Raw genomic sequence first — 26,722 nt, 5'->3', positions numbered from 1 at the left:
ATTTCACTAAATTGGTGGGCGAAGAGGGAGATTTGATTAGGCCTGACTCAGTTGTATAATTTTTTGATACCCAGAGATGAGGGTGGAGGCGGTGACCAAAGAGAAGCAAAGTAAGTTTGTATTTATATAATAAAAACCCCAGACCTAAGCTACAGTAGGTCTTGAATGAAATGTGCCAATATCTAATAGGTAGACTTATTGATACAAGGCATAGCCTTGATATTAAGTTTGTGAGAGATCAGTTCTATTCATGCAACAAAGATAAAAGGAAGGGTACTGATCGCAGTAAGAGCATACAATCTATTGTAAGTAAAGTCAGGGTGCTAAATGTTCAAAAATCCCCTGCCTCATAGCCTATCAAACATCTCCTTCTGTTTTTGAACATGGTGTCTTGAAATCAAACAAAAGCATGATTTTTAGGTCACTACTGGATTTACACAGGTACCTATAGAAGCATTCCTTTGAGAACAAAATGGGCCAGAGAAAATCTGGTTTGCCTGAAAATCATATTAGCACTCTTCTTTTTGTGCTGGTATAAACTATGTTTCCCATAGGGTCATGGTATGCCCCTCCCCCCCCAAGAAGTCTTACAATCACAGAATCATAGAATGGTTTAGGTTGGAAAGGACCTTGAAGATCATTGAGTTCCAACCCCCCTGCCATAGGCAGGGATAAAGTCTTGATGGAGCTCAGGTTGGCAGAGATCAGTAACGATGCTTGGTACTGTGACTAACTTGCTGGTAAGTGAGAGTTCCTATAAAGCAACACTAGAGAAGATAATTTCCTACCTTATCAACTTTTTCCTATTTTCATTTAAAGCATTCTGGTATGCAAGACACTGGTATATCAGTTTGTTAGTGTAAATCTCTTGGCTTCAGATGCTGATGGAAATGAAGACTGCCTAAATCTTGAAGAATTCCTTTGATTGCAATTTTGCTGCTCTTTATGTGCACAGTCATATATATCACAGCCTGAAAAACTTGCTTAAAAATACAGAAAATAGAGAATCAGAAACATAGACAAGGACAGAGAAATAAAACAGAAAAGGCAGGGAAAAACTATATGTGAGAAAGGAGGAAAAAGTGTGGTACGTAAAACAAAAGAAAAAAGATCAGAATGAACCGGAGTCAATGGAAAAGAGAATAAGTCTAGATAGATGGCAGGAAGCCTGAGGGAGGCCTGGAGAAAGAAAACTACAAGAAAAGGATATCAGAAAAAAAGGAGGGGCTGAAAGAGGAGAGATGTAGGACTAGAGACGATGAAATCCATGAACACACCAAAGAGAAGATTTTTATTTTGTTTTTTTGGGTTTGGGTGGGTTTTTTTTGTTTTGTTTTTTTTTTTTTTTTTTTTTTTTTTACTTTACTTAACAGAGGCAAAAAGTACTTTTTTAAACATTTGTTATTCTCTGTTTGAAAACCTAGGAGTCTGGCTCCTGGTGAAAGGGTCTCCTTATACCTGGGGAACTAAATTTTGCTTTCAACACCTCGACTTGCTTGGGGTAGAAAAAGAATTACTAATCATTGTAATCTTGCTTCATGAAATCATGGTCTGCAGAGAAATAGTAAAGTGCTACTAGTTTAATTAAAAAAATGTTTTGTAATTAAACTGCATGCAGACACACATGCACACACATATACACAACATTTTTTCTTCAGACAGCAAGAATACACTGCCTAAGTGGTATGTAACAATTTAAATTAATTTAGCCAGATTTAATAAGGTATTGCCAACTGCTTTTGTTAAAAATAAATATTTAAAGATCAATTTTCATATACAATCAAAGCTTAGGAACAAATCATTTCAATATGCCAAGATTCCTTTCATTTCTCTGTCTCCCTTTCCCCCCCCCCTTGCCCTTCCATCGGTGGCTAGCTATTAAAGATAAAATGGTTGTAATCATTATTATAATAGATCCCTCTGCAAGATCATTCTAAGTGGGCCTAATCCTCTGCTTTTCTTATTGCATTGCAATATCCTACTATGGAAATGGAAGAGATGACACAAAGGATTATGACTACTGGGTATGAAAAAGGAAGACCAGAGTGAAAGTTACTCTTTCTACAGAAGTGCTTAATAAACATTAAGGTTTCACACACAGACTGACAGGAAAAAAAAGCCACATGAAATGAGCCTCTTTAGCACAATGTTTTCCATTGCAATTTTACTGAAAACACAAGTTAATTAAAACACACACACACACAAAATAGCCTACTTTTGAGTTATAACTATGATACATGGCCATACTGTATGCATACACACTGTAAGAAATAATTTATAGGACAAATTCCCCACAAGACCATTCAGGGAAAGGAAAAAAAAAAAAAACCCTAAAAGAAAGAGAGAGAAAAAAAGACCTGGCTCTTGACACTAAAGGCTTAACATCAAATGCGGCCAGAAATCCATTTTCACAGTTTTATTGCCCATTCTGGACGCTTCATTTCAAAGGGAAAGAATTTGAATTCAGACACATAAAATTCCCTTTGTTCTCTTGCCCTCCAGCCTTTGGTGCCAGTGTGGACGGTCCTATAGGGAGAGGTTGAGATCAAAAAAAAATTTGCAGCTTAGATACCTGGCCCCAAATGATGCCCCTTGGCATTCTTAATTAAATCAGCTTTGCAATAGATTGACAATGCACTGTCAATTATAATCATTTATATTAGCAAACGGAGTATTTTTAACACTTTGGAAATAACAGAAGTTCGGTAGACCTGGGAAAAAAAAGCTATAAAATTATACCGCATGATGATCACATACAATACAGTGTGCCGGATCGCAGGTCGCATAACATCTTATCTTAACACTGGGTAAAGCTGATGTGACTTCGCATATCTTTTCCCATCTGAAAGAACAGTCCCAGTTAGGTTCATCTGGGTTGTTTATTGTTTTTCTGTCGTCTTCGAAACAGAAGATGTGAGTACTGTAAGGGGGTAGGAAGGAGGGGACATTGCAGCCCTGTGATGGTGGGAACCTTTGTTATAGGGAAAGGGCCTGATCCAGAGTCTACTGCACTGGAGGGAGGTATTCCTATTGATCTCAGTAGGCTTTGGACCAGTACCTGCAGAGATTATTTTCACTGAGAGTTCTGAGATACTTTTGATATTAAAATCTGCACAGGCATATTTATGAAAGGAAGATATCTCCTTTGCTAGCAAACGACATCCCGACTTGTACTGATGAATGAGGTCCTTTCTGGTTTCTACAGTGTTATTTCTTTATGTTTTAGCCTCATGCCTCTTTCTATTCCAGTTAATTTGGAATAGATACAGATCAGCTCTCAGGCTTCAGAGTGTAAATTGATCACCTGGAGAGGTCAGGAAGGCATTTTTTCCTCTCCACATATAGCACTGCACAAGAGATTAGAGGTCTGTATAACAATGGCTGTATTTCCACTTTCTGTGGAGTTTATAGCTACTTTTTCCTTTCTTCTTTTTGGAACCCACTGACTCTGATATTCATTTTGCTTTAGTGGGTTATGCATGACTTTTGCTTCAAACATTCATGTAAGTTGATTTTGATTTTCCTGTATGAAATACAGCTGTACCATTGGATGTTAGTATAGGAGAATGAATGAGTTGCATGTTGACAGACTATGTTCTTGTTTGGTGGCAGTTAGTGGACACTTCTCTGCTAAACTTACAGACATGGACAATTTTTAATTACTTATTGGATTGATTAATAAAGACCCTGACACTGTAGCCGTTAAAAGGAAGCTTAATGCTAACCTTGAAAAACAAAAGCTACCCACGGAGTAGGCAACTTTACCTTAAATTTTTATGAGATTTTAAAGAGTAGTTGTAACTGGGAAATACTGATCAAGTGTTGCAGATTTCACCATAATTAGAACACTTTTTTAAGCCTTACATCTTTGAATTTCAAACCCAGTTGGGAGATTTTGACATTTCTCTCAGCTGACCTATTCCCAAGTTCCTGAGCATTAAGGATCTTACAGACATCCTAGTAATTCATTTGTCCAGAAACAGGAGGTAAGCTTAAAAGGTAAGAAAGAAGCTAAAAAAATATTGTGACCTGACCTGAATTGTGGGAGAATCAGGACCAGAAATTTGAGAACTGGCCTTCAGAATGACCTGCCACAGGTCCCTCAGAAATTATTCTTGTGAACTGAGATCAAGAGTTTCCAAGTCAGGACCCCTCCACCAACTGTTATACAGAAAAGAAAGTGGCATCTCATTTGGTGAGGTCCCTTTTGAAGCATGTCTTAAAGACATCTTGAATTGCAGCAGATTGAACTGCACCTGGAAGTGAATGGGGGTAGATTTAAACCCCAGATATTCTGCAATACTTTATGTCACCATGGTGGCAAGTAGCAGGAAAGTGCATTTGCTGAAGCTTCTAAATAAATGCAAAATTGACCTCATTACAGTAGTTGATCAGTAGAAGAGATCTCTTGACTAGCTTTAGGCATTAGCATAAGATCAAATACAGATCCATGCTGTTGCTGCTGCAGTCAGAGAAACATTCCGAAATTCTTCCCCTTCATCTTTTCTTTTCCATTTCCATTTTTCTCTTACACTGTTCATATCAGGTTTGCGTGGCAAGGTTTTGGTAGCAGGGGGGCTACAGGGGTGGCTTCTGTGAGAAGCTGCTAGAAGCTTCCCCTGTGTCCGATAGAGCCAGTGCCAGCTGGCTTCAAGATTGACCCACCGCTGGCCAAGGGTGAGCCCATCAGCTATGGTAGCACCTCTGGGATAACATAGTTAAGAAGGGGAAAAAAATCTGTGCAACTGCAGCTGAAGAGAGGAGTGCGAATACGTGAGAGCAACAACTGTGCAGACACCAAGGTCAGTGAAGAAGGAGGGGGACAAGGCACTCCAGGCACCAGAGGAGATTCTCCTGCAGCCCATGGTGAAGACCACAGTGAGGCAGGCTGGCCCAATGCAGCCCATGGAGGTTGGCAGTGGAGCAGATATCCACCTGCAGCCTGTGGAGGACCCCACACCAGAGCAGATGGATGTGCCTGAAGGAGGCTGTGACCCCATGGAGAGCGCCTGCTGGAGCAGGCTCCTGTCAGGACCTGTGGACCTGTGGAGAGAGAAGCCCATGCTGGAACAGGTTTGTTGGCAGGACTTGTGACCCCATGGGGGACCCACACTGGAGCAGTCTGTTCCGGAAGCCCTACACCCTGTCTGTGGAAAGGACCCACACTGGAGCAGTCCATGAAGAACGGCAGTCTGTGGGAAGGACTCATGCTGGAGAAGTTCATGGAGGACTGTCTCCCATGGGAGGGACCCCACACTGGAGCAGAGGAAGACTGTGAGGAGTCCTCCCCCTGAGGAGGAAGGAGAGGCAGAGACAACGCGTGATGAACTAATTGCAACCCCCATTGCTCATGCCCCTGTGCTGCTCAAGGGGAGGAGGTAGAGAATTCAGGTGTGAAGTTGAGCCCAGGAAGATGGGAGGGGTGGGGGGATGGTGTTTTTAAAATTTGGTTTTATTTCTCATTATCCTACTCTGATTTGATTGGTAATAAATTAAACTGATTTCCCCAAGTTGAGACTGTTTTGCCCATGACAGTAATTGCTGAGGATCTCCCTGTCCTTACCTCAACCCATGAGCCTTTGGTTATATTTTCTCTCCCCCGTCCCATTGAGGAGGGGAAGTAATAGAGTAGCTTTGGTGGGTACCTGGCATCTAGCCAGGGTCAGCCCACCACGCTGTTCTTAGCTTTCATTCATCTTTCTTTATACTACTTTCCTTTTTCCTATAAATGTATATTAAATGCAGGATATTAAACATTTTGCCTTCAGAGCCAGCTGTTTCCTCAAAACCTGCCTTGTCATTGAACTCTGAAGAGTATTCCTCTTCTGTTCTTTCACGAACCTCAAATCCCTTGACAATACCAAGCTTGTATGTCAGGCTGTCCTCTCTTTTTAGTATCGCTGGACATGATCAGGATTTCCATTCTGCTTTGAGAAAGCCTTAGGTAGTTCTTATTGCCCTGTTCTAGAATTTCTTCAACCAGTCTACACCTTTCTTCCAAATCAGCAGTGTCTGTAAGTAGGGAACTTCTGTTTAGCTTTGGGAACTCACTGAAGTGAGGACTAGTCTCCTTTCATATTTAAACAATATCTCTCCAGCTACAAGAAAACTGAGGAGCATAGTAAGTGCCTGGTTGCTCAAGCAGCCATTAACTTTGTGGCACGTATAAAAGGGGAGGAGGTGGTAACTCCCCAGTGATGTCTACTCTGATATAGTCTCTTTCCCCAGATCTGTGGATTAAACAAAGCAGAAACCAAGCAGTTTTCAGATAGATTCTTGGTATGTTTTGAAATTTAGTTAATCTGAAAGCCAATTAAAATTATTACTAAATGTATAATTCATTCTTTGTAAAGAATTTTTATGCTTATTTTTATGCAGTCTGTGAAGGATTAGTGACTGTTGACATAGTTAAGTCCAATACATACTCAATTCCTGTAACTTTTAAATGTCAAGACACCACGATGCTGCAATGGATTCAAAAGAATCATACTCTGGAATGATGCTAAATTCACTTAATTTGAGCAAATGTTTGCAACAGAGAAAATTAGATTTTTTGATGAATCCTTATAAAGAGGGTCATTTTTTTACAGATAATTTTACTGTAGGACAAAAAAATATAACACCTGAAATCTGAAAATATTTTGACGTCAAGTATGGATGTGTTACCTCATGGGAATTGTATTTCAGGTATTTAATCATTCCATTTTGCTTTTTGAGACACATTCATTCATTGGAGTACCTCTTTATAGATGTCCTGTAACTGTGCTGTTCCTATGGTGCACTGAGATGACAGAAGAAGAGAGACCCTCCAGGAACTGTAGTCCTGTTAGGAAGTGTCATAGTGAGAAAAATAAATGGGGGAGAACGGATAGCTGAATTACAGTTCTTGTAGAGCATCGTAGTGGCATTTATGGTTCAATACTTGTAAATCCTTGAATTTCAGGTAAAAATATTGAAGTTTTGATTTTTTTGCCCTTGCCCTCCACCCCCACCCCAAAACCCAAACCAAAACAAAGAGTAAAAGTATCTGCTATCAACAGCCCATTACAAGCAAAACCTTTACTGAAGTCTGAAAAAAATATGCTAAAATACATCTTGGAACAGGAGAGCTAACTTTTTTTCCTTTCTCTCCCCCTCCCCCCTTCCTGTTCCAAGTGGATAACTGTGAAGATTTATTTCCTATGTAGATCCAATGGTAATTTAGGATGATAAATCTCTCAGAGACAACTCTCTGCAGACTTAGTGAAAATGTATGCCTGAAGCTAATTTTCTCCAACAGTCTGGCTTTTCCTTTTCCAGTTACATTGGCTTCTGAATAGTCCAGTCCTTTGTTTTCTGGTGAACTCAACAGGGATTTTGCTTTTCAGAAAAGACACAGGGTCTTATTTGTCAGGGGTATCCATGAAAACGGTCCTGTCAAGGGATTCCTGTGAGTATCCATGTAGATGGGAGAATGTTCCCATTGAATCTCTTCTTTCTATCATAACTGTAATGGAATTTTAATGTACAGCTATAAGAAATAAGTTTGAAAGAGAACCAAAAAACCCAGGTCTAACCTTGTCTCCCAGGGAAGGATGAGCTATACCTAAACCAATCTTGTCATCTTTATCTAACCTGCTCTTAAGAATTGCCAATGATAGAGATTCCATCATCTCTTTAGATAACGTACTTCAAAACTTACAGTTAATATCTTTTTTTCTGGCTCGTTATTTCTTGCCTCATAGTGTGGAGAACAGATGATTCCATTTTGCTTTGTAATGTCCTTTGCTGGATCTCCACTGGTTTTTACTGTCCTGTCCCACAGCCACTTCAATGCATTGACATCTTCCTTCAAGTGTGAGGCCACAGCTGAACACAATTTTCCATTTGTGGTTGTATCAGCTCAGAGGAGAGGACAGATTGTCCAGCTGCCTTTTAGATGACACTTTTTATACATACTGTTTACTTTTTTTGCCACAACATCACATACCTCACTCATGGTGAGTATTTCTGAGTGAATATAGAACTTTACCCTTGTTCTTACTAAGTTGTATCCTACTTATTAAGGCCATTATTTCATCCAATTAATTTTGAAGTCTAATCCAAAGTGCCTGAAGTGTGGTTTAGCTGCATATCATCTGTATGTTTACTACAAGTACACTTTATTCCACCTACAAGTCATTAATGAAACACAAATTAGTGCCAAACATAGGACAGATCTCCATGGAACACCCAATGCATCCATCTAGGGTAAGAAGAAATAACTAAATGTATCAGCTTTAGTTAAATTTCACTAATATTTTATTTGCCTGCTCTTCATCTCAGTGTTTGGTAAAATCTTAGTTGTTGTAAGTTATGAAATTAAGAACTGAGATCCAGAAAAGGGAGATGTGTCAATTCGTATCAACAAAGATCAGTTTGTTTTAAACCTATTTTTGCTCCACCTTAAGTGAAGAACAAAAATTATACCAATTTCATTTAAATGAAACTTGGACCTTGTTGTGACAGGTGAGCTGATCTACATTTAATCATGTTGGTTGTAACTTAGAAGCGTATTCAGCTTGTTTATTGGTTTACAAGTACTCCTTTTCTCCTGCCCTTCCCGCCTGCCCCCTTCTTTTCCCCTGTTAGCCTACAGTGGAATAAGTGAATCTCTTAGCAAAATAACAGAATAACTGAAAAGAAAAGAGCACATCTTATACGACTTAAGCTGTATTTGTTTTGGAAGATAAATGAGCTCTGGTTTGAGCATCTGTTTCTGTTCCAGGCAAATATAATCTAAATCTAGACTCTACCTATGAATATAGTCCCTTATTTAATAGGATTAGTATCTAAACTACTTCATGAGGGTTCACTATTTAGTATTTTTAGTATCTGCCTTTTACCTCATTTCAGCTTTATGTTCCATTTGGCGCTTCCTACCTACTTTTTTAAATAGGACATCAGACAGCCCAGCTGAGTAACTCAGCATTGCGAGAGAACTCGACATTGTTCGCATAGTTTCTCAAACAAGACTGCAGCGAGCTCTGTTAAAAATAACATTTACCATGGCATGGTGCAAATATCTCATAGTGGAAAACACTCTAAGCAAGGAAATACTGTGGTAAAATCAATAGCCCGGAACACTATTATGCTTTCTTAATGGCACCCACTGTTTGAGCAGGGAATGTGTACAGATATTTCCACATTTCTTATGTCCTATTCATGACTACTGGAATCAAATTACATTTAGGCCTGTAACAAAGACAAAGATTTATATACTAGGCTCCAAGCCTCTCTGAAGCAAAACTTGTCTAGAGTCTGAAATCTGGCCCCAAACCCACTGAATTTGAGGGAGATTTTCCCTTTTCTTTAACCAGCTCCGAGACAAGTCTGAAGGGGACAGCATCCAGCACAGGGAGAGTGGGAAGCGTGGTTCACTCACACCTGGTTGGCTTTGGGTCCTGCATGCTGCTCCTCCTTGGGACACGGCAAGGGAGATAGCTGGGTGTCTTGGCTGCAGGGTGCAGAGGGGAACAGGGCACTGGAGATGACCAGTGGAGGTGTGGAACCCCACTTCCTGGGGAATGTGGAACCCCACTCCCTGGAGGATGTGTCTCATGCCTGTCAAAGCAGGGAGTGTTTTAGCCTGGGGGAAAAAAGCACTGAACCCATTAAACCTCCTCCCGAGCTGCAGTCAGGGTGGACACGCAGAACTGGCACGTCCCGCCTTTGGTGACTCACGGCGAACCTCCGCACTCTCCAGCTGGTGGGCGTCAGAAGGGTCCCTGTCCTGGCACGCTGGGCTGTGGCAATCAGGAGTGCAATGCAGTCACAGGTTGGAAGGCAGCTCCTCTTAGTCCTTCGGAGCCGTTCTGTTTGGGGCTGTGCAGAGACAGATGCTAATAGTGCTGAGGTTAAACCACTAAGTCATTCATTTTTTAGATTTTGGAGAGGAAAACTCGCGTATGAGTATGACAGCTTATATACATTCCAAAAAAGAAGTTGGCTTTTAGTTTCGATATATCACAGTTTTGAACACAAAACTGGATGTACTGCTTCTGTAAATATTATGTTTTGGGGGATTTTTCTAGAAACACATAAAGGAAAAATTCTGATTTTGCTAACTCCCCAAGAAGCGTAAAATTGTTCCATATGATGAGCTTAAGTCCCGTCACAGAAGATGAACTAAACTTTTGTCTACTAGAAGGGGAAGTGATTGAAACCAATCTCTATATGTTTTACCACTTCCTTGGCATTGTGATGTTTAGGAACTGAGGCCAGAATACAACACATGAAATAAAAAATACTTTGTTAACAGAATTTATATGTATATGTATGTGCATGTGTATATGAAATAGCCTTATATATGTATTATTCTCTGATTTTGTTGGTAACATTTCACAAATACCATGAAGTACCTGTATATTTATAAATATTCCATCTTTATGTGCATGAGAAACTAAACACATTGTAATTGGATAACAATAATGAACCTTTGCATAGTTCAAATGTTTAGCATGTGGTCAAACAATTTAGCGTGTGGGCAGATAATGACCCCAATTACATATAAACCTGCCTTTGACTTCAAGAAGATTACAGAATAATTATTGTGGAGACAATTTAGATATATATGTTTGTTGTATGCTTAAACGCATTCCGGAACTGGCATTTTAAACAACTGATCAAGAGTGAGAAAAGGTGGAAACTAAGAGCTAAAAAGGATCCCATTGATTAAAAAGTCTTCCTGCTTGGATTTTTGTCCTTTTCTTATTGTATTATTTGTGAGCTTGCCTGAAGTACTTTATACAGGATTCAGGGGCAAAACCCCCCATGATGTATAGTATTTAAATAATTGAATGCTGGCAGAAAGGTGGGGTTTTGATGAGTCTGCAATTTTGTATTGAAATCAAATATATTGTAAGCACAGGGAAGCACAACTCAGTGCCCTAAGAAGGTCTAGTGTCATGGTCAACATTTGAAATTTGCATGAGAGGTTATTCAAAAGAGAGACAGGAGACTTCCCTATTGTATTAGCATGGTAATGCAATTCTTTGTGTCTATTATCCTGATCCACACCAGCTCTGGTATGCACAGGGTCTGAGTTTTTACGAGCTGTAGGCTTTTATGCAGAGATATTTTATTAACCTAATTAAAAGTTTTATAAAAGTAAATTATATTTATGTTTGTGTCTCCAATTTGCAATCATTAGGGAACCCAGACCACCTCCGGTGACTTCAGAGAGGGCTGGTCAGGGCCCATCTGTGTAAATCTTGTGAGTTGTCATAGACTCGTTGCATTTGATTTACATGTGAAAGCTGCGGACTGAGCACAAATGCTAACCAGACAGCTGATAAAGAACACAATACCAAAGCAACACTTTTGCATTTCTTTAACTCCTTTCTTGCAGGGACCTCCAAATGTTTTTCAGACCTTAATGAATTAACCTTCAGAGTAAAAAGGCCTCGTTACAACAATATCCATGACACCAAAATACTAATGTTTGTATACCTTATTATGTTTGTCAATTTGATGCCTTGTAACTTTCATAATGGTCTAAGACTCATTGCACAGGCTTTCTTAAAGACAACCCCAAAACCTGGTCCCGTCCCAAACATCTCGCAACCTAGAGGCCCGACTGGTGATTCGCATCGATTGACAGACGGAGTCCTTTAAACTTCCCGTTCCTCTGCTGAGACATGTCTGAGTAGATCTGATGCGTGTGAAAACCAAACAAGCTCAAGTTACCCAGGAAGTGGCTTAAATACACTGCGAGCTTGGTTTCAGGCAACCAGTTTCGTTTCTTATTTGCAAGAGGCTAGAAGCACGTCTACGTGCAGTTATCAATTCTCTGCTGAGGGCTGTACTTCGGCCGCTTGTGGTTGTCCTGCTCATACCCTAAATCTTGTACCACTTCAGATGACGAGGCTTAAAATGAGCTAGCAATTCCAGCTTTACAACCATAAACAAAGAAATGTTGTGCAGAAAGCTGATTGAATCAGGTGTCAAGTCCAAGAAGAAAGGTTCATTTCCCACTGTGTAGCTATAAGTGCTAGGAGACCTGTTGCACAGCCCAGAAGCAATTTAACATTGATACTTGGGAAATAGGTCCCAGGTAATACAGAAATGGGTCAATGTTTGTGTGTAAAACTCACTCGGCTCAGCTGCTTCTCGCCTGTGTAAGAGCCTGATCCACTGTCCAGTACTGCCAGGGGAAAGTCTTGCAAGATGTGCCTCCAGAAAGACACTGGGCTCAAGTAAGATTTCACTCTGAGAGCAAGGAGGGAATAATGTGCTTAGTGATGGCATCGAGGAGAGAAACCACCGAGGCTGTAACAACCTGCTGCTTGCTGCGATGCAAACTACAGGCACGCGGATTTGGACGACCGATAGCCATGGTCCTTCTGTCACTGTGCCTCTTCGTGTACCTCTGAGAGTCTCTAGACAAACCTGTCAGTATGACCTGTCTGTCTTCATAGCTTTGACTTTGGTTTGTCTAACCCCACTGAACGGTATTAAAAATGACTTCGGTGGATGCTGGATCAGGCCTTGGATTCTCTATAAAACAGTGTTATGCACCTAGGTTAAGCATCTCCTAAGGGGGAAGAAACAGATGCCAGGAGTGTAACAGAAAGGAGCTTTTGAAGAAAAAGTTGTGAAACAGACCTATTAGCAACTGGTACTTACAGGGCTGAAAGCCACCTTGATGGTGGGGGGACAGGAACAGCACATCGGGTGACATGAACTGTGCGCTGCACTGCTTGTTGTTCATGGGTGGGCAAGGGAAACACATGCCAAATTCATGTCTGTTTTGCAGCGTGCGATGTGTATCTTGATATAGTTGCTGTTGATTATTTGGAAATATGTACTTTACAATGAATGCAGAAGCTAACAGTTACTCTAGCTATTCTGGAAGCACGGTTTCGATGGTCAGTGCTGCACAAAAGTAGCCTCTACGTAGCGTTATAAAAAATAAAATTAAACCAACATGCATTATTATTATAAATATAACAGTATTTAATAAATGAAAAGTAAAGCAATCAGATTTAGGTAATGCCAGAATTAAAGTTGACCGTTCAACTTTAATTTTACCCACTTACACATACAGTTTCCATTAATATTAATTATATAATTGCCTTTTCCTTTTCCTATAATATCCAAGGTTTATGCTGAACAAAGGATGGGTGGTGTACATGAAATAAGCTGCTATTCCATAGGTTTTTTTATTTCCATTATTTGGTCTGTGCAATTTTAATGTACTTTGATCAATAGGATGTATTAGAGCTGCATTTACCTTACATAAACTTGCCAATTTTACCTGCAAGGGCTTTTTCATTTTGTTAAGGTATTTCCTGAATGTTTCTGTAATTAGGATGTGTGCAGAATGCGTAATTCTGCAAACCCCATAGAGGCTCACCATAAACACCATAATAATTGTCATGCTTCTAACAGTACCCTTTAGGGTGTTTTAATCAATGAAGACCAAATTTTGCCAGGTTCTCTTTCCATCACTGTTGGGTCAAATGCAGCCTGGGTCATCGGTAAACAGAACCTTTTACAGTCTTCTGGTTTTCTTGAGATCCAATGAGAAGTTACACGGTGATTTTCAGCACATGTCCTAGGCTATGCAGGCTGACATCCCAGAATCCTGTTGCTTGGCTCTAGAAGTATGCCTCCACTGCACGACAAGTGCAATGCAAAAATGCAGAAGAATAGCCATGTTATCACAGTCCGGGTTAAGTCTGATCAAATTAAATGCCGAGGAACACGATACATCAGCTTAGTGGAGTTGTGTGCTAAACCTGATAACTCTGCCTGTGACCCTGACTCAACTCACTTGAGTGTCCTTCCATGCATTGCCTTGTGGTAAATAACATGTATTGACTAACAACGTGACTGGCAGTCTCAGTAAGGAAGGCAGGGATGAGCAGACACTGCCAGTGCTCTCGTCATGGTTGTAGACCATGGTAGACTGTGGTACCTTCCAACAACATAACTTTTGATTTTGTTGCTAACTGAGTAGGAGATGACCTTCAGAATGAAACCAGACATTCTCCCAGGCAAGAGAGAGGAAAGGGTAAATACTGACTCCCTGTAGGGAAGATAAAACTTTTAACTGTAGTCCAGTACCTTAGGGAAATGCCTTTGATGAGAGAGATGCTGTATTTTGCGGATGTTTTCCCTTCCCCTGAATTATCATGCAAGGTGACATCCCAAACTACACTTTTTGGGTTCTAAAGTTTTGGGCAGTTACAAACTATTAGATACTTTTTTTTTTTTTCTCTGCTGGAATGGAAAAATGTTAAGAAACAAGTTAGAGGAGACCTGAAGGGGCAGAGGAACTTGTAGGTGCAAGACAAGACAGGAATGCTCTGTGTTTCAGTAGTAACCTGCGGAGGATTGGGGGCAGCACAACATTTAATAAACCAGAGCTTCAGCTGTTGACATAAAAATAATAAGTTAACCCCCCCCTTTGGTACATAAGGCTACTTTGGGCCTCACGGAGCACTAGGGTCTAAGCGGGTCTTAGAATCAGCTAAGTTTTTCACCCATAAGGAAATTTCAGCCCTGCCAGTGACAGAAAATAGCCCTTATGTAATAGAGCTATAGTAAATAAAAATATTTTTTAAAAAATCAGGAGATGTAGTGAGTTTTGAAATTTTCCTTGCAAATTCCGTACATCCGTACATCATTTTTCTGTGAAACAAGGGCAAACTTGAAAAGACAGAACTGGAACATGGTCATTTAAAAAAAATATATGAATCCACTGTACATAAATGGTTGCAGTGTTTGTGAGAATAGGTGACAATACACTCACCAAGCGCCTCTGGTGCTTTGCTCCCAGGTCGTTCTGATTCACGGGCAATTTACATTCCTCTCACAGAGCTTTTCAATAAACAGCTAACTCTGATCTATAATATAGTCAGTTCTAACAAGCCAGATTTCAAAAGGTTTATCCATCTAGCTAAAATGAACCTCAGTCATCTTTGTGCACAAAACACCCACATAGGCTATTTGTCTTGGACTTGAGTGTTTGGCAAAAAGCCTGACTTAAGCCTTGAGCATGAGAGCTTAGTGAAAAATGCTGCCATTCACGGGGAAGCGGGGGTTTGATGTCCAGGACTGACCCCACCCTCTGTACTTAGCTCTGAGCTTCTTGGCAAAGGCAGAGAAACCACAAGACAAGTCTTATCATCTGGTAAACCTGTCGCTTGAGAAAGAAAATGACTTCAGTAAAATACTTCAACAATTATAGTACATTTTAATTAGGTGTATATCACATAATCACAGCTCAATTTTTTTTGGCTATAAAGCTTCAATCCCCACCCCCCAAAAAAACCCCAACTGAAGAACCAACCCAGTGCTATTCACTGTAAGAGCTTAAGGAAAGACCCCTGGTAGCAGTGGTCCATCCTCCCACACTTGTGGAACACCTTTTAGTTTTGCCTGGTGGAAAATACAGCCATTAGGTCATGAGTGAGTTGGGTAGGCAGCTAGAGATGGGCAGATACGAACACCTCACTGCATTGCTCTGTCACACCGGGATAAACAAGGAAGAATTTAGACTGACACTGAGTGAAAGAGGAGCTGGATGGCAAAATAGGCAGCTTGCAATGGCAGAACCTCTTCCCAGTTTAGGGATGGGACACTACTGACATATGGATGCAGTGGAGGAAACTTCTAAAGCCGAGGGAAATGCCTAGCCTGGTGGGTTGTACCTGCCTCAGACAGTTATCTGATGAGTCTGTCTTTTTCTTATATTTTGGCAAGACTGACTTAGCTTGCCTTGCCAGTAAATTCTCATCTAATTGAATTGACAAGCATGGACATTTTTAAATTAAAGCTTCCAATCTGCCCCAAATTCAACTGGTTATTTTTTATTGCAGTGTAGTGTCTGCCATATGAGTTAATATATTGAGTCACTTACAGTTGCTGAAGAAGAAAGCTGATAAAATATCTTTGCACTGGCAGAGAGTAGACCTATGATCTTTTTAGGTCATTCTTTCTGGTAGTGTGCTGGCTTTAAGCCCCTCGTGTTTGGTTTGGCATGAACGGCACCTTTCATTATTATTCTCACCCCTAATTCTTTCCTCAACTTTAGGTGATGGATTCCGGGCTGCGAGTTCCTCCCATCCAGTGTGGCGTCTCGTTTGCTGATCATGAAGCACCATGAGGGTGTGTTCAAAGAGCTCGGTCCTACAAGTTTTGAGAAGTCCTGCTAGCTGCTGATCAGCCTCAATTCATTAACTTCATCAACAGCGAAGGCTTCTCTGTGCTTCTGCAGTCGACAAGATGAAGCTCTAAATTGGTAATTATAATTAGGTAATTAAGCGTTAGGTATTGAGGAGTCCCTTGAAATACCTCTGTCCAAATACCTCTGTCCTTTCCTTCCTTTCCCCCCTTGTTGTTGAGACATTTGTAAAAAGCCTAATATTCTGCAATTTTATACTATATGTGAAATTACAAATTTACCTTTTATGGTCCTATTTCCATATTTTTGAAGTGTGTGCTTTCAAAATGTGTGCCTGTGTGCATATTAGTCATTAAGACCCCTTTTGGAGGGATTACACTCTATTATGTCAGTGAACGTAAAATACCAAGCAGTCCTTTATATGGAAGGCACATCCAAAATGATGTTCACACTCACATCTCTGAGACACAATCACCAGCAGGTCATTATGAAGAGCACTGATGTGCAAGGAAATAATATTTGTGTATTCTTTGTGTTCACACACACGTGCATGAGAGTGTGTTTTGCCAGAAAGCGTGCGTACCCTGTGCATTAATACTTTGCAGATATAGTTGCCATATATACAGTTTTAGAAGAGTTTGCCAAGTTTTACTCAACAGCCTCATGATTTTTAAATGACAAATATTTGCTTGGAGGCTGACAACTTCTATGCCAAGTTTCAATCCAAATTGCCCACTGCAATATCTGAGTTAAGGAGCCATGAAAAATGAGATCTATACTGGAAAGTAAGGAGGAAAAAAGTTAGCTTTTGCAGTTTTGCCAGGTGAGTACTTAAATGGTTGATTCTAAGCTTGCTACAGTAATTTACAATTACAATTACCTGCTACAATCTGTATATTGAATGATGCCATTTAGGAAAGAGTTTTATCTGATTGCAAGGAGCACTTAAAAAAGACGCTTTTACATATCACACAGTTTGGAGTTGTGACTTTTTTTTTAAACTTTAAGAGCTTTGGATTGGACCTGAATGACAGTATGAAATAGATTTTTTTTTCCTCTTTTTAAAAGTATTGCAGACTCACCTTTTGAGTTTTATAGGTTAAACTCTATCCGGATTATCATGAGCTAAGAGCTAAGGATCTTTGGTGTGTCATGAGCTATATAATATTAAACCTCTTCATAACATTAATTCCTCATTGAAAATTCTCCTGTTCTTCAGTGGTCACAGTAAGTTGAGTTAGAAATAGAGTCTACAGCCTTTTGGATTTTTTGCCTGCATACATATATGGTAGAAAAATTCACTTGTTGTCTCAGTCACACCTATGCTGTCACAACAACCCTGTAATTGTATTGCTGTAACCCTGGTCTTTTACCCCATATGGCTTTTATCAGAATTTTTTTCCACGGTAGCAAAAATACAGAATGAGTCTCACTTGCTTATACCATAGCACCACAATTATCTCCTCGCAGTACAGAAGGCACTGCCAATCACCCTATTGGTAGCAGCGTTTAGAGGTTACTTTGGGAGCGCTTATAAAACAGGGACTGCATCGTCCTCTGCCTGCCATAGCACCTGCAGTGAATTGATCATACTTGATTACAATATATGAAATCCCAGCCTGCAATACAGCAGTTATATTGCAAAGCTTGTATGTAATCAGGGGAAAAATCCAAGTGTCTTGCTGTGGCACAGTAGGGTTGGAAGGTAGAACAGAAAATAAGGGTAGTCTGGAGGTGGAGAAGGAAGTTCAGAGGTTAGGCTAAGATGGAGATGTGTCTTTTTCCCTGTCTGTCCCAACAGAAATCCCTGGACAACCCAACTGCCTGAAACTGTGCAATATTTTCCCCTTTGCCCAAGAAAGGGAGAGTCCAAGGAAAGGCACGATGTGAGGCAGCAATAAACCATGCCTGCAAAGGAAACATGTGATGATACGGTAAGGAGGATAACCATGGTGGAACTGTTGCAGAATAACAAATTACCATGAGACAGTTTGGGGTTGCAGTGGTTACTTTAGTCCTGCACAAAAATTGGGACAAATCGTCTGCCTGCAACAGTATACCTTAAACCATTTTGAAGGCAGCGGCAAAATCTGCCTCCACAACAAAATGACAGAAATCCTTATTACTGTTTCATCTTCTGGTTTATTCCCTCTTCTTGACACCCTCCATGTTAGCATTAGTCAGCAGCAGGGATGGATCATTAGATTCATAGCGTGTCCACAACCTGGCTGTGAACCACACATGCAGCAGATGCGACGCGTCCTAGACGCTGGAGTAATTGCTCCAGCACTGCAAAGGTGAGCCAGACATATCCTACAGTGTTTGGTACCAAATGCCAGTGATATACAACTTTCTCATGGGGCAGCCTAATGTTAGAAATTGCTGACAATCTCAGTCCTCAGAAAGTTCAGATGGAGTTTCCTGTAATATGTGCCTGGAGATAGACCATGTCTCAGTTCAGATTTAGGCCAATGGCTGCCAACCTCCATCACCTGATCTTATATTTCCACACTTCTCCTGCTCATAGTTTCTTTCTTGCACCTTAACCAGGCAGCTACACAGCTCAGGCAAAGCAACTCTTTCTCTTGATGGAAGATTTTGGTCATGATAAACTCTCTCATATGGTTTTCACTCTTTTCTTCCAAATATGTGGAGAATCCTATCATATGAGGAATCTGTGCAAAGACTTTGGTGGAAATCAGTAATTTTTAAATGCAAAACCAGATCCTCCGTAACAGTAATGACTACATAATGAACTTTAGTCCACCTAATTTTTGTCTTTTGCAGTTCTCACTGAACTTCCTGACACGGTGAGACTCCAGTGCTAACTGCAGAAAAATACCTTCCAGATTAAATACAATTAGATATGAATTTAAGGCATATTTGTAAAAACAATCTTAGTTATGTATATATGCATGCAGACATATTTACAATATTCTTAAGTTCAGTTTGCCATTATTTGGAGGTTATTCCCTGACTGTACAGCAAAATGTACATAGTCATACAGAACTTAGTACCAGTAAGGTGCTGAGTGAATCCTTCATTGTTCTGGGAATTGGTGTTTATAGGTATTGAAGCTGCTAAATGTCTCTCAAGATGAGCTCCTTGCTTCCCACCTTCTGTCCCACCGCAACCTGTAGCCTGATAAAGGACATCTGAATAACAAAACAGAAGAATGTATGTAAAGCTGGAACTGCTAATTTTCAGTCCTCTGTCACCTGCATCCCAGCTTTGTGTCTTGTTAAAGGGCAAAGGGCAGAAGATCTGAGGCCTTCCCTGCAAAGAGCTGCTGATTGACACAGAAAGAGCTCAGGTCTAGTTAATAAAGTTTGCTCTGAACCTGCACTTTCTGAGAACATTACATAAATAATGTGTATCTACTTCATCTTGTCAAAAGCTGTGTCAGTGTCAGACTGCACAGGCGAGTGCCAAAATATGTAACCAGTTTTAGAAATGAATAAGGTTAACAGGTATCTCCCCGCAGAGCAACAATTTCCCTTTTATAAAACCCACCTGAACTGGGCAAGTGCTACATGGACATACTGTTTTCAGCCTGCAGCCAACATTTAAGCAATAATCCAAAGTGACAGTTTTATGACAGATCTGAGTAACTCATGAAACAATTGAAAGGATCCCTTTCTCCTCTCTTAAGTGAGATCCACATACAGGCAATTTACAGATGCTGAACAAAGGAAGGACTCTCCTCAAAGAGCAATGCAGTACGAAGAAATGACCAATCCTTCCAAACGTTAAAGAGATTTAAATCAGAATGCCATTTTCAGGTTAACACTTCTGATCTCTAAAGTACCAGCATAAAAAATGTGCTAATGACAATTGACAAAGTTACCCTTCCTGGGCAGCTAATGACATCTTAACTCACAGAGCAAATCTCTCTACATTTCAATTTGCAGCCCTATGCAGAGCTTAGTTAAAGGGACACATGTGTTGTTACTACATTCAGGTCAAGCTCTCCTACTATTAAATACAAAAGCAATTTTTAAAGCAATGATATAGCTGACATACATGCCCATGAAACCAGAATTCTCAGTTAAATCTACAACTGGCCCCTCTCCTCAGCTCTGTTGTATCTAAACATTTCAGCCCACAGGGACCTATAAAAGAAACTCTCCACAGTAGATGATATTACACGATCCATGTGGTCATTTGTAAGCGCTGCAATACATATAATGCACCAAGGAATTCACTGAGGTTTTTATATTAGTATCTTGTTTGGTTTGGTTTTCCCAGTTGCACAGTAATGGATCTCCATAGATTGGATTTTTATTAGATTACTATGCTGTCCTTTTAAGGAGGTGGTCCTCTCTAGAGGCTGTGGCAAAACACGTTACAGAAGATAATCTAGCCCAAGCATCTTCTGAGATCAGACTGGAAAAGAAGGACAAAGTCCTCAATTAATTCTACATCCTTAGGACATTGTAGCTAGGTCTTTGTCAGCTAGACCATGATTCCCGATTGTGGCAACAATCTCACTTATAGACTTCTCTAGAATTACTAAACAAAACAAAGCATAAAGGTGAATGGTGTTTGCAGCAATTTATCTGCAAAGTTACGAATAAAGCTTATTGCAGGTGCTGTCTTAATCATTTCCCTGTAGATTTTTTTTTTTTTTTGGCTAAGTGGAAATAAGTGTCTGTTTTCCAGAAAAAAAATCAATAAATTTGAGAACCCCAAGTCTCAAACTGATATTTGAAATTATTTTAGTAGTAGTAGCTTTTTTTTTTTTTCTTTTGGCAAAATGTACAGTTTTTTCAACAGAGGAAAAGAACCTACAACAATTACTAGCATAGGTTAACAAGTATTAGCATAGAATAGCACAACTCCCACTAAAGCCAGTGCCCTGTGGCATGTCCATGGGAACATTTCAGGTACGGAAACATTGCTCAAGGAACCACGCTTGCAGAACTAAGAGAAAGTATTTTTTTACAGCTATATACCAACAGAGCGCTGCCCTTCTACCTATTAGCTTGGTTTTTCAGAAGGAGCCAAAGGCCTGTGCGCTCCTTGCCTCATGCTGGTGGCTTTTCTTTCTGTGCCTACAGCCGACGTTTAGCAGTCACATAGAGGTAATACAGTGTTGCTTTTTAACTTCTCCTTTTTTTTTTTCTGTAATCACAAACATTTTAATTATGCCATAGCAATGCCTGTATTTAAGCATGTAATAGGTATATAATGTTCTCTGGAACAAAAGTTTTGAAGTCATATAATGGCATTGCACAGTATGTAGCTTTCACGTTCTTACTCAGATTTGCTGTCTAGAATAGTTTTGTTCCCTGTTCCCTCTGATTCACGCTTTGCCGCAGAACAGTAAAGAGGCTTTGAGTACAGTATGGGGAGCAGACAGCCTGGCAGAGAAGCAGGGGTCTTTTCCTTCTCAAATACTTTTCAGCATGAAGCAAATGCTGGCTTTGTATTAGCCCTGGAAAGGTCTCACAGCACCAGGTTGCACACCCAGGAGGAACATGCCCCAGGAGAGAGGAGAGGGCTGAGCAGGAGACCTGTGCCTGTGTGGGGCTGTGTCTGGGAACACACCGCGGAGCTCAGTTCCACCATGTCTCTTCCCCCATCCCAGCACCACTTTGTACACCCTTCCCTGTCACCAGGCACACTGACATGCAGTAGCCGGCAGCGCAATGCCCATAGACAGCTTGTCTATGATTTTTGCAACCCTCAGATGTATAAGCAGAGTGGAAAAGACATTACCAGTCAATTACTACTGTTAGTGTTGGGATGCAACAAATTACGTACTTTAATTTTCATAGCAAATTTACCGGGTCTGATAACAGCCACTTGGATGGGTGCAAAGTTCTTACGTATAGTCACATAGAAAAACTGGGTGGAGTATTGGGCTTTCTCTCATTCAACAGTTTCACTGGGAACAGCTATAGCAGCAACTCATGTCTCAGTTTACCAACAGTTTCAAATCACTCCAAACAAAACAATTAATATAAAGGATAATTAAACTCTTTTGATGTGAAATAAGATGTTAAAGTTTTTTTGTGTGCTTTTTGAGGTTTTTAGGTATTATAGCAGTTTTTGCAGTACATGTATGAAAACCACATCTTTTAAAAATATATGATTAATTTAGGGTACTGAGCAATACTAGAATGATAACATTACTATTTTATGATTTTTTCTTGTTTTTTGTTTTTTTTTTTTCTGTCGCTGAAGTTAATCCAAATTTTCTAAGTATTTTGTTTAACATAAATCTGGGGAAAAAATTCTTCTGTAAAATTTTTCTTCATTTAACAATGGAGAGTACTCACCATCTTCTGTAACATCTCGTGATTAAAGAACTTTTTAAACCATTGCTCCTATGTGTAAATCTTATTAATGTTAGCAAGTGCTTGTAGAATGGAGTTCTAGGAGCAGTCATTAGGAACAACAACATGATCAGCTGTTGGCAAATCTTTTCCCTTAATGCTGACCACTAAACTAAGCTGATATTATTTAATCATGAGCTTAAATTAGCAGTGATTGATGATGATGCTGATTACAAGTGATAAAGGTAAATGGCAAACGAAAGTCAGATCACTAGAAATGGTTAAGAGAGTTATTTCGTTGCATTTGGCTCAAAAACATTGTCTTTTGCAACTTGGGCTGTGTGTATAAATACAGGTTCAACTTTTCATTAGTATATAGATTTAATCCAGTACATACCATAGTTTCTTTGCAGCTCATTGTTCAGTAGATGGGAAGACTGAATATTGGCCCTATAATCTGAGATTTTTGGCCTTTGCAAAAAGACTTTTTTTCACAAAGAAGGATCATATTTATTAAAAACACACCACTAAGTGGATTTTTAAATAAAATATTCCATCTTCTCTTTCTTATTTTGAAAAAGGCAAAGATAGAGTTTCAGTGTTAGTTGTAAGTGTGGCAAATCCAGTCCTGCAATGAATTCAAATCTGTACATTTCATAAAGGCTACTTAGGGACAAGATAGTTTTAGATCTAAGAAACATGTAAAAAATGACTCATTGTTAATAGGGTGAGCTCTTTGCATTTGGATTAGGGTTAACTGACAGTATCCAGTCACCTTTTATTCTCACAGATTCCACCGGAGGAATGCTTTGTGCTGGCCTGAAAAAGAGAGAATTAGGTGTTCCATTTATACTATTGATCTTAATAACCTCATCTCATAAATACCTACTTTATGACATCAATAAAAAGAGAATAGCAGCAACTCCTAACAATAGAAATTGTTACTTTGTAATTCAAGTATTTCATTGAGCATCTCAAAGAGACTCCATAGTGGTACAGTAGTGATATTTTATGACCAGTTTTTAAATATGTGCACAGAGAGACCATTTTTTTTAAACACGTGAAGATTCTAATTAATTGAGCACACTATAGCTTCTAGGTCCCACAGTTATCACAGTTCTTCTTTTTCATCTCTTATCCTCCCCCTGTTCTTCATCTCACACATTAAAAGGAGAATATCCCTTTAAGGGCGTTGGTGGGTGTAAGACTAATTTTTCACTGGGCTGAATTGGATGAAATGAAACAGGGATCATTTTACACAACGGCCTTGCCTCCCTGTTACCCTGCATTAGCATGCTGCAGGTGGAAATTATCTTAGGGGGCGTATCGAGAGATATTCCAGGTAGAGCTATTCTCACCTTCCATAGACACCTTCCTGCGGCTGGGCCAGTTCAGGGCCGTCCCTGGAGCTTGCATCCACCAAACAGTCACCACCAGGAGGATGTGGCTGTAGCACTGCTGGTCTTCGCTGAAATGTCCCTCAGAAGCTCAGATCCTTTCAGCTTCCACCTAAGGCAGAGGAAGGAAACAAACAATCAGAAATTGTACGAAAGAAGAGGAACCAGAGCCTTCCCTACAATGAGCATCTGAGATGGAAGATTACGGGCTCATTACACAGGCAGTGTCCACATCGCTGCACCTGAGAAGGGACAAATTATCTAGCACATCTGCTGGAATAGCAGTCAGATCAGCCCCAGATGTTTCACAGATTACAGTGCAGACTACCTGAGAAATAAATGTGAAACACTCCCTCTTCTTGTTCTTTTAAAATATATTTGGCTTATATTACACATTGATTTAGCTGTATTTTTATATATAACTTTCTTTGTGTAGCCAGATTTTTCCTGGTGAATCCCAGAAGTGCACTCCCAAAAGAGTTGGGGTTTTTTGTATCCTTGAGGAAAGTCAAGAATTTTTTATGTTTGCAATTGATCTCATCAGTCCTCATAAAGGACCATTGTTTAGAATAGAATAGAATAGAATAGAATAGAATAGAATAGAGTAGAACAGAACAGAACAGAATAGAATAGTTCCAGTTGGAAGAGACCTACACCAGTCATCTCGCCCAACTGTCTGACCACTTCAGGGCTAACCGAAAATTAAAGCATATTATTAAGGACATTGTCCAAATGCCTCTTAAAAACTGAGGCATTAAACATTTGAACATTTGAAGCCGAATATCCAAAAGCCCAAGGGTGTCTAATCTTTATCACAGTATTTTGCCCATTATAATTTGTCTTTTCTGGGATTATTTCATATGGGCAATACCTGGTTTATCTCATCATAGTTCTTTTTCCTGTGAAGACCTAAGGGTAGAGTACAAGTATGTAAGACCTAACAGTAATATACTTTTTTTGCTTTTTCTCTTATTCAAAATGGCAGAACAATGGTGTGGACCAGATTGGAAAAATAATGTCAAATGGTCAGTATTGAACTGTTGTGTGCTGTTCAAGTCATTTCTCTCAGACCTGTTGTTTTAACTGCCTTTGTTTGGACCTTGTTAAAGCCCTTTGTATTGGTAGCTTTGAAGTGTAAGGCCCCTAAATTTGAGTCTTTGCTTCTCCAAATTCTACCATTTTATTTCATGTCAGCAATTTATCTAACTACCTTAGTCAACTGAAACAGCCCTAAGTATCTTCTGTTTTCAGAATACTATAATTATTAATAATTGGACTAGAAATATTTTCTGTTTTCAAATCTTCATTAGAAACTTGCTCGTATTTTTATTTCTGTGATGCCACTGAGTGTGTGGTATGTAGTGATGTCACCACAAAACAAACTCACCCCTTTTTTTCCTCCACCAGTGAGTTAAACATATTTTAAAAAGGTATTCTGGTAGCTGGGTATGTATCTCAAAATTCTTTAAAAACACATTTCTAACTCAAAAACCTTGCTTGACATACAAACAACTTCCCAACAGGAAATTCAAGAGAACCTAGCACTGAGTTTTTGAGTACTCGGCACCTTCAATAAGCACCAGATTTTTAATAATACTCAGAATTCATAACGAAGCACAGATTTTTAGAAGGACTTGGTTCCTGTTTGTGCCCAAAAATAAACTCAATGTGTTGGAGGTTGAGCTCTCTGAAAGTCTGTCCCTGGTTTTGGGTGCTACTTGTTTACAACCTGCCTCCTGAGCACTCTTAAAATTGGTGCTGGATGGTTTTAACAGTCCAGAAGAGGGTTGTGAGCGCAGTAGCTCTTTAGATCTGCAAATAAATACAAATGGAGAGAATTTGTTTTTAACCTGTGGAATACTTAATGAACCAAATCATTTCCTTTCAAGCATGACAGTAGGACTGAAAGATATGATCATTTGATGTTTTATGGTCTCAAATTTTCCAGTGAGAAGTCAGTCACAGGCTCCGTATTGAACAATAAACCACTTCCTATTTTATGTTCCTGTAAAACACAAAAATCCAGCAGCATACTCATAAGGAGAGATCCCTTTGGGATGAACATTGGCTTTAACAAATATTTCTATTTGCAAATGTGTGGCATGATTGTTCTTTGAAGACATGACCCACTGAGAAGAATCAAACAAAAATGTCATGGCACTTGTGATAAGCTTCTAGAAGTGGAATTCAGCTGGGAGAGGGTAGTATGAAACAGAAAAGCTTTAAGCATATGTGTTCTTTTTTAAGTCAGTGGACTTATTTCTACATTGTGAAAGTAAGACTATGTATAAATACTTCATTTTCACACACCTACTAAGAAAAAAGTTAGCTACCTGACCTTAGCAGGTGGTTTATAGGACCAAAATTATCTGTTTAGTTTCCCCGCATGGTCAATGAGAAAATTCTGGCTCATCCAGAATGTGAGCCCAAAATTTGATATGCTGAGGAAAGAGCCACAGAGGGCTAACCAGTACCAAACAACAATCAGTGCAGTTTCTAATTTTCTGCTGTTTTCTGAACTAAGGATGGCTTTTTTTTTTTTTTGTTTTTTTTTGTTTGAGATTATAGACATCATTCTTTACTTATAATCCAGAGGATGCATTACACTTCTGGGAGTCACGTTTTTAAGACGGTGACTTGGATGGGCAACTTCTGCCATTAGGCCCCTAATACATCTTCTTTTCCCAATATGTTTTGATTGACAGCAGCTAGGCTTCATGCAGAACTCACTCTGGTATCTCTGTAGGTAGCAAATGGATGGGAATTCTCTGGCAAAAAATAACATCTAATAGTTCGCTGGTTTAAACTTCATCATAAACTTTGGAACAATCTGTAATTCAGTAGTCAACAAAAAGGTTTAACATGAAGAAGATGTGGGTAGAAAAATCAGAGGT

Source organism: Charadrius vociferus, unplaced genomic scaffold (assembly GCF_000708025.1).
Source record: "Charadrius vociferus isolate BGI_N301 unplaced genomic scaffold, ASM70802v2 scaffold228, whole genome shotgun sequence".
Classification (NCBI taxonomy): domain Eukaryota; kingdom Metazoa; phylum Chordata; class Aves; order Charadriiformes; family Charadriidae; genus Charadrius; species Charadrius vociferus.
The sequence above is the reverse complement of the archived record's forward strand: the minus strand, read 5'-3'. Positions refer to the sequence as shown.